This window comes from Zalophus californianus, chromosome 4 (genome assembly GCF_009762305.2).
Source record: "Zalophus californianus isolate mZalCal1 chromosome 4, mZalCal1.pri.v2, whole genome shotgun sequence".
NCBI classification, from domain to species: Eukaryota; Metazoa; Chordata; class Mammalia; order Carnivora; family Otariidae; genus Zalophus; species Zalophus californianus.
The window spans coordinates 113602850-113611691 of NC_045598.1; positions in this window are offsets into that span (position 1 = coordinate 113602850).

An 8842-nucleotide genomic window follows, 5' to 3' on the forward strand; every position below is an offset into this window, starting at 1 on the left:
TGCAATGACCACAGGATGCATCAGTCAAGTGTAAGACTTTTAGGTATTTCCATAGGGTCTCATTATTTTTGTAAATCATTAGTTTAAAATATATTCCTCTGTTTTCCACTTCTCCATTTCAATTAGCTCATTTAAAATGTCAAATCCTCTAAAGCTTTTGCACAGTGAAGGAAACCATCAATAAAACAAAAAGGTGACCTACTGAATGGGAGAAGATATTTGCAAATGATATATCTGATAAGAAGTTAATATCCAAAACATAAAAAGAACTTATACAACTCAACATCAAAACAAAACAAAACAAAACAAAACAATTCAATTAAAAGATTGGCAGAGGACATGAATAGAAATTTTTCCAAAGGAGACATACACATGGCCAACAGACACATGAAAAGATGCTCAACATCACCAATCATCAGAGAAATGCAAATCAAAACCACAATGAGATATCACCTTACACCTGCCAGAATGGCTGAAATCAAGAAGATGAAAAATAACAAATGTTGGTGAGGATGTGAAGAAAAAGGAACCTTCATGCACTCAGTAGGAATATAAATCAGTGCAGCCACTGAAAACAGTATGGAGGTTCCTCCAAAAATTAAAAATAGAAATACCATATGATCCAACAATTCCACTACTGGGTATTTACCCAAAGAAACAAAAACACTAATTCAAAAAGATGTACACATATATTGCAGCATTATTTAAATAGCCAAGATATGGAAGCAACCTAAGTGTCCATTGGTAGCTGTGGTATACATACACACAAACACACAGACACACAGACACACAGACACACAGACACAGACACACACACACACACACACACACACACACACACACACTGGAATATTACACAGGCATAAAAAAGAATGAGTTTTGAGGAAATATGTATGGACCTCAAGGGTATTATGCTAAGTGAAATAAGTCAGACTGAGAAAGACAAATGACACACGATTTCACGCATTTGTGTAATCTAAAACCAAAACAAATGAACAAACGAAAAGCAGAATCAGACCCACAAATACGGAGAACAAACTGATAGCTGTCAGAGGGAAGCAGGCTGCAGAATAAGTAAAATGGGTGAAGGGGAGTGAGAGATACAGGCTTCCAATTATGAAATGAGTATATCATTGGCATTAAAGGCACAGCATAGGGAATATAATCAATGATATTTTAATAGTGTTGTATGGTGATAGGTGGTAGCTACACTTGTGGTGAGCATAGCATAATGTATAGAGAAGTTGAATCACTATGTTGTACACCTGAAACTAATGTCACATTGTGTGTCACTTATACTCAAATAAAAAAGGTTAAAAAATGAAATGTCAAATCTTCTTTGAAGAACTCAAAAGCAAAATGTTTACTAGTATCAGCAGACATTAGGACACTTGTGGCCGTATCTACTTGCCTTAAATTGTAGTTTCAGCATGTGATGGAAGACGCAAGTGACCAAGTTTTGCCGCTTGGTAGGTTCAGAGGGTGTCGCCCCTGTGTTTCTGTGCAGACGTCATGTGCCGGACACAACTAAGTTCAAGAAACCAGAAGAAGGTATTACATTTTTTTCTTTAAGAAATTCCTTTTCAAACTTTTTTTTCTATTAACAAAAATTTTTTTAAAGATTTTTTTAAAGTACTCTTTATACCCAGTGTGGGGCTCGAACTCACCACCCCAAGATAAAAAATTCTATGCTCCATTGACTGAGCCAGCCAGGCGCCCCTATTTCAAAATTCTTAAACACATTCCAACATTGTCTATTGAGTGTGCGTATTACTCAGTGACGAAAACAGGGGAAGAGAGAGATAGGCAGTGTTCTCCATGTTGTGAAGAGAATACTATCTAGAAAGAATGGAATAAAAATCTACACCAAAAGTGATTCTGCTATTGCAGACGAACTCAGGTTAGGACCTGGGGTTGGTGCTTAAGTGATCCTAAGTTCTCTTCGAAGTGCAGAGGAAGGCCAGGGTTGAAGTGTGTAGGACAGGAGGATTGGAGGCTCTCCTTGGTGCAGGACACTCAAGTGCCATGTGCATTCTCGGGGCTCCGGGATGCTGGGCGCACACCACAGCTCAGATTGCCTGCCTGGGTGGGTACTTCCTTCTTCACTTCCCCGGCTCTCCCACTGCTCCTGGAGCTGCACTCTACCCTCTGCACCTCCCACACCCATCCCTAAGCTGTGGCCCTTTGGGTCCTGGGTAACAGGAGAAGACAGCAAACAGGACTGCTCAGACCTCCCTGACCGTGTCTCATTACCCCCCAGCCACACCGACCGGCTTACTTTTCCTGCTGCTTGAAAACACCAGGCAGATTTCTTTTTTCTTTTTTTTTTTTTTTATTTGAGAGAGAGAGAGAGAGAGAGAGAGCATATGAGAGGGGGGAGGGTCAGAGGGAGAAGCAGACTCCCTGCTGAGCAGGGAGCCCGATGTGGGACTCGATCCCGGGACTCCAGGATCATGACCTGAGCCGAAGGCAGTCGCTTAACCAACTGAGCCACCCAGGCGCCCCAGCCACCAGGCAGATTTCTGCATCTGGGGCTTCCTTCTTTCATTCAGGGTCTGTTCAAATGTCACCTCATCAGAGGGCCTTCCCTGGTCGTCCCATATGAAGTAACCCCTACATCACTCTCTATCATGACACTCTTCAAAATATTTCATGGTACTCATTATTGTTGTTTTTTTATATAATTTTTTATTATGTTATGTTAGTCACCATACAGTACATCATTAGTTTTTGATGTAGAGTTCCATGATTCATTGTTTGTGTATACTACCCAGTGCTCCACGCAATACATGCCCTCCTTGATATTATTATTTTTCATTTGATTACTTGTCAGTTGACTGTCTCCCCTCACAAGGATATTAAGTGCACAACAGCAGGCACCTGGTTGGTCTCATTCAATGGTGTAGACTCACGATCTAGAATACTGTATGCAATACTTAGTGCTCAGTAAATGGTTGTTAATGAATAAATAAAATGTTGACTTCATGTAACACCAGCATCATGGGATTAATCAATACTTCTCAGTCCTCCTTCAAAATAGGTTTCAGTTAAGGCTAATACATGTCAATAAAGATCTTTTTCCTAACCTGTCAGTTACATAAAGCCTACCTACTCCCTAAGGGAAAGTAAAAGCGAGACCACGTTTTCTGAGGTGACTGTTTAATAAAAAAGGAAGTTGACAGGGACAACAGATAGTCCCTGAAAATGGAGGTTAAGTAGGGGAAATGTGATTTAAAGCAGGTCTGGGTTTCAGACTCCTTTCCTTAATTGCAATGCATATTATGATATCAGAATTCTAATTAGCATGTCCTTTTAATACCCTTTCTCCTTCCCTCCCTTCTTCTCTCCCTCCCTCTGATACCAGGGTCTCAGAATCAAGCATTTCCATGTCATAGAATAATCAGATCACTCTCAAAAATACCACAAAATGTATACGTCAAGAAATTACATTTTCTCTTCATTTTGCAGACCACTTCCCTATTTCCAACCCAGACAAAAACCTCCTAGTGGAGATCGTTTCTGTGACTCCCCAGAGGGTATGACTGCCCTCATCCCCAGACAGCCTGCATATACAGTGTCCCTTCCTCCTGAGGGACGAAGACATGTGCCCTGGGATAGTATTATCCATGGTGTGGCTGGGATGCTGCTGAGCTGGCCCGGCCCCCACCATTTCTGTACTCTGCCGCTCCTCACATCTCCCATCTTTGTGCAGGTTTCCCATCTCCAGCTCCAAATTCTGTGTGGTGCTAAGCAGCCTAAGGAAGTACCACAGCAGCACTACAACCGACTGTGAGCCCCACCGCTACCTGGGACTGCTTTTGCTAATCACAGACTAGAATTCGGGTAACGGAAGATGTGCTGACCCCAGATTGGGTTGGAAGAAGAGCTCATCTGTGTGTACATGGTCCAGTGGAAAGACACCACACCCTGGGCCCTCAGCGTCTTCAGAGGGAGCTCACTGAGGGCAGGGGCCTATAGAGCCAGGACTGAGCTTGTTCCTGAGAGAATGAGGAGGTGAATGAGGGCTGGAGAGGGAGAGTTTTGGTCTTGCACTGAGTTGAATTAAGCCCTCATAGCCCATTTTTTGGTCTAAAAATGAAATTGCGATTGCTATTCTCAATAATAAACATATCCCTGAGGACTGAAACTGAGCCACAAGCAGTAAGTAAAGGAAAGGGGACATGAACGCTATGGTTGGAACTTCCTGCATTTGGGGCCACAGGCCAGCATGGGAAGCAGGAGTCCTTCTGCTGGTTACAAATAGAGGTTTACCCAAGCTTCACAGGGCTCCCTAGAATATGCTAAGATGCCTCAAGGACGTGAATCTGGAGATGGGTCTGTCAAGGCTGGCTAGGACTGGCCTTGCAGGAATTAAAGCCTCCAGTCTTCTGCTTAAGACTCCTGCACACAATTTCAGAAGGACTGTGGGAAGTAGTAGAATCAAATAAAACATAAACAGTGACTCACCTCTGCCTGGTCAGTTCGAAACTTGTGTGTCTGCTTTGCCATTTTTTTTTTTTTTTAAGTAGGCTCCACGCTCAACATGAAGCCCAACATAGGGCTTGAACTCACGACCCTGAGATCAAGACCTGAGCTAAGATCAAGAGTTGGATGCTCAAATGACTGAGCCACCCAGGCACCCCTGCTTTGCCATTTTGATAGGGATTGCATTGAATCTGTGGAATGCTTTGGGTAGTATGGACATTTTAACATTATTAATTCTTCCATTTCATGAGCATGGACTATCTTTTCATTTTTCTGTGTCCCACAGTAATACATCCACTTGTGATTATTTGGGCAACAATGGAATGTTAAACTTCTTACGCAGAACTGCTTAGCGGGCATAAAGTACATATTAATTTGTTTGTTTATTTAACATCTAATTTATTATTTTTTAAGTAGGCTCCAAGATGAGGATTGAACTCATAACCCTGAGATAAGACTTGAGCTGAGGAGCACCTGAGTGGTTCAGTTGGTTAAGCATCTGCCTTTGGCTCAGGTCATGGTCCTGGGATTGAGCCCCGGTGGGGCGGGCTTCCTGAATAGCAGGGAGTCTGCTTCTCCCTCTTCCCCTCCCCCCCGCTCATGCTCTCTCTCACACACTCTCAAATAAATAAATAAAATCTTTAGGAAAAAAAAAACCTGAGCTAAGATCACAGGTCGGAACTTCACCAACTGAGTCACCCAGGCACCCCAAAATACATATTTAATTTTAGAATTAAAGGTCAACCTCACATATGCCCTTAAATTATACACACACACACACACACACACACACACACACATACATATATATACACACACACAGATATACATACATTATATATATATTTTTTCAGCTTATTGAGGTGTACTTGACAAATGAAATTGTAAGATTTTTAAAAGTGTACATTGTGGTGGAGGAAAGATGGTGGAGGAGTAGGGGACCCTATTTCAACTGGTCCCAGAATTGAGCTGGATATCTACCAGACCACTCTGAGCACCCACAAAACCAGCCTGAGATGTAAGAAGATCTGGATTTCTACAAAAAGAATATAGCAGGCGGTTGGTTTCGAGGTACGAAGCGGGGAGCCATGATTCCGCAGGCAGATATCGGAGGATAAACCCAGCAGGAGGGAGCCTGGCCGTGGGGATCTACACCTCCGGTGAGCGACAGCCTTGCGTTCTGGGGACAGGGCACAGACTCGCGGACCAGTAGCTGCAGGGAAAGGACTTTAGGGCAGCCCCCGGGGAGGAAACCCAGAGTGGTGGGGTCACACGTGCAATCTGGGAGCGGCTGGGCGGTTTTATTTTATTTTATTTTATTTTTGAAGATTTTATTTATTTGACAGAGAGAGCGAGAGAGGGAACACAAGCAGTGGGAGTGGGAGAGGGAGAAGCAGGCTTCCCATTGAGCAGGGAGCTTGATGCGGGGCTTGATCCCAGGACCTTGAGATCATGACCTGAGCTGAAGGCAGACGCTTAACGACTGAGCCACCCAGGCGCCCCGTGGCTGGCAGTTTTAGAAGCACAAAGGGCAGAGACGTGCTCTGACCTGGAGAAAGGACTAGGAGCACTGCGGAGGGGCGCACAACCCAGGACGCTGCAGTTTATAGCAGCACGGACAGAAACGGAGACAGTGTGGCCTGGAGAGCTCACTGAACAGACTGCCGTCCTTCTGCTCTGAGGCAGAGGGTTGGAAACGGTCTCTTCTGCTCTGACTCGTGGAAGAGACGCGGAAAGCCACCATGGAAAGCCCCCAGAGAACAAAAGCCCCAAAAAACTGATTCCGGCTGAGCCCATCCCCCGCCTCAGGGGGGCAGGGCAACTCCACCCAAACAGGGTTGCCTGAGCAACAGCACGGCAGGCCCCTCCCCCAGAAGACAGGCTGGGAAAACAAGAGGCCAGCAACCCCTAAGGTCCCTAGAAAACAGGTGCATCTTGCTTAGGTTCTGGTCAATAATTTAGACTCTATACATTCCCTCAAACACCCATCAACAGAATGACTAGGAGGAGGAGCCCCCAAAATAGAAAAGACTCAGAGATCATGACTTATGCTGCAGATTTACAAATGGATGCAGATATAACCAAGATGTCAGAGATGGAATTCAGGCTAGCAATTGTGAAGACAATGGCTAGAATGGAGAAATCAATTAATGGGCAACATAGAGTCTCTAAGGGCAGAAATGAAAGCTGAATTGACAGAACTTAAAAATGCTATCAATGAGATCCAATCCAATCTAGATAATCTAACAGCTAGGGTAACTGAGGCAGAAGAATGAATAAGCGACCTGGAAGACAATATAATAGATAAAAAGGGAAAAGAGGAGGCCAGGGAAAAATAACTCAGAATCCATAAAAATAGAATCAGAGAAATAAGTGACACCATGAAGTGTTCCAATGTCAGAATAATTGGAATCCCGGAGGGAGTGGGGAGAGAGAGAGGACTAGAAGATGTATTTGAGCAAATCATAGCTGAGAACTTCCCTAATCTGGGGAATGAAATAAACATTCACATCCTAGAGGCAGAGAGGACCCCTCCCAAGATCAAGGAAAACAGGCCAACACTCCGGCATGTAATAGTAAAACTTGCAAATCTTAGAACCAAGGAAACCATCTTAAGGGCAGTTAGGGGGAAGAGATTCCTTACTTACAGAGGGAGGAACATCAGAATAACATCAGACCTATCCACAGAGATCTGGCAACCCAGAAAGGCCTGGCAAGACATATTCAGGGTACTAAATGAGAAGACCATGCAGCCAAGAATACTTTATCCGGCAAGGCTTTCATTTAGAATGGATGGAGAGATGCAGAGCTTCCACGACCAGCAGAAACTGAAAGAATATATGACCACTAAGCTGGCCCTGCTAGAAATATTAAGGGGGGTTCTATAAAAGGAGAAAGACCCCAAGAGTGATACACAACAGAAATTTACAGGGACAATCTATAAAAACAACATCTTCACAGGGAACATGATGACAATTAATTCATCTCTTTCAATAATCACTCTCAATGTGAATGGCCTAAATGTTCCCATAAAACAGCAGAAGGTTGCAGATTGCATAAAAAGACAGGACCCATCCATATGCTGCCTACAAGAGACTCATTTTGAACCTAAAGATACATCCAGACTGACAGTGAAAGGATGGAGATCCATCTTCTATGCCAGCGGACCTCAAAAGAAAGCTGGGGTAGCAATTCTTATATCAGACAAATTAGATTTTAAACTAAAGTCTGTAATTAGAGACACAGACAGTCACTATATCATTCTTAAAGGATCTATCCAACAAGAAGATCTAACAGTTGTAAATATCTATGCCCCCAACATGGGAGCAGCCATCTACATAAGCCAACTGTTAACCAAAATAAAACAGTCATATTGATAACAATACGTTAATTGTAGGAGACCTCAATATTCCACTCTCAGCAATGGACAGATCATCTAAGCAGAAAATCAACAAGGAAACAAGAGCTTTGAATGATATACTGGATCAGATGGACGTCATAGATATTTACAGAACATTCCACCCTAAAACAACAGAATACTCATTCTTCTTGAGCGCACATGAAACTTTCTCCAGAATAGACCACACAAATCAGGTCTCAACCAATACCAAAAGATTGAGATTATTCCCTGCATATTCTCAGACCACAGTGCTTTAAAACGAACTCAATCACAAGAAAAAATTTGGCAGAAATTCAAACACTTGGAAGCTAAAGACCACTCTGCTCAAGAATGTTTGGATCAACCAGGAAATCAAAGAAGAACTTAAACAATTCATGGAAATCAATGAGAGCGAAAACACATCTGTCCAAAACCTATGGGATACTGCAAAGGCAGTCCTAAGGGGGAAATACATAGCCATCCAAGCCTCACTCAAAAAAATAGAAAAATCCCGAATTCACCAACTAACTCTACACCTTAAAGAACTAGAGAAAAAGCAACAAACGATGCCTAAGCCATGCATTAGAAGAGAAATAATTAAAATTAAAGCAGAGATCAATGAATTAGAAACCAGAAACACAGTAGATCAGATCAACGAAACTAGAAGTTGGTTCTTTGAAAGAATTAATAGGATCGATAAACCACTGGCCAGACTTATCCAAAAGAAAAGAGAAAAGACCCAAATTAATAAAATTATGAATGAAAGGGGAGAGATCACAACGAACACCAAGGAAATAGAAACAATTATTAGAAATTATTATCAACAACTATATACCAATAAACTGAAACTGAGCAATCTGGATGAAATGGAGGCCTTTCTGGAAACCTATAAGCTGCCAAGACTGAAACAGGAAGAAACTGACAACCTGAATAGGCCAATAACCAGTAACGAGATTGAAGCAGTGATCAAAAACCTCC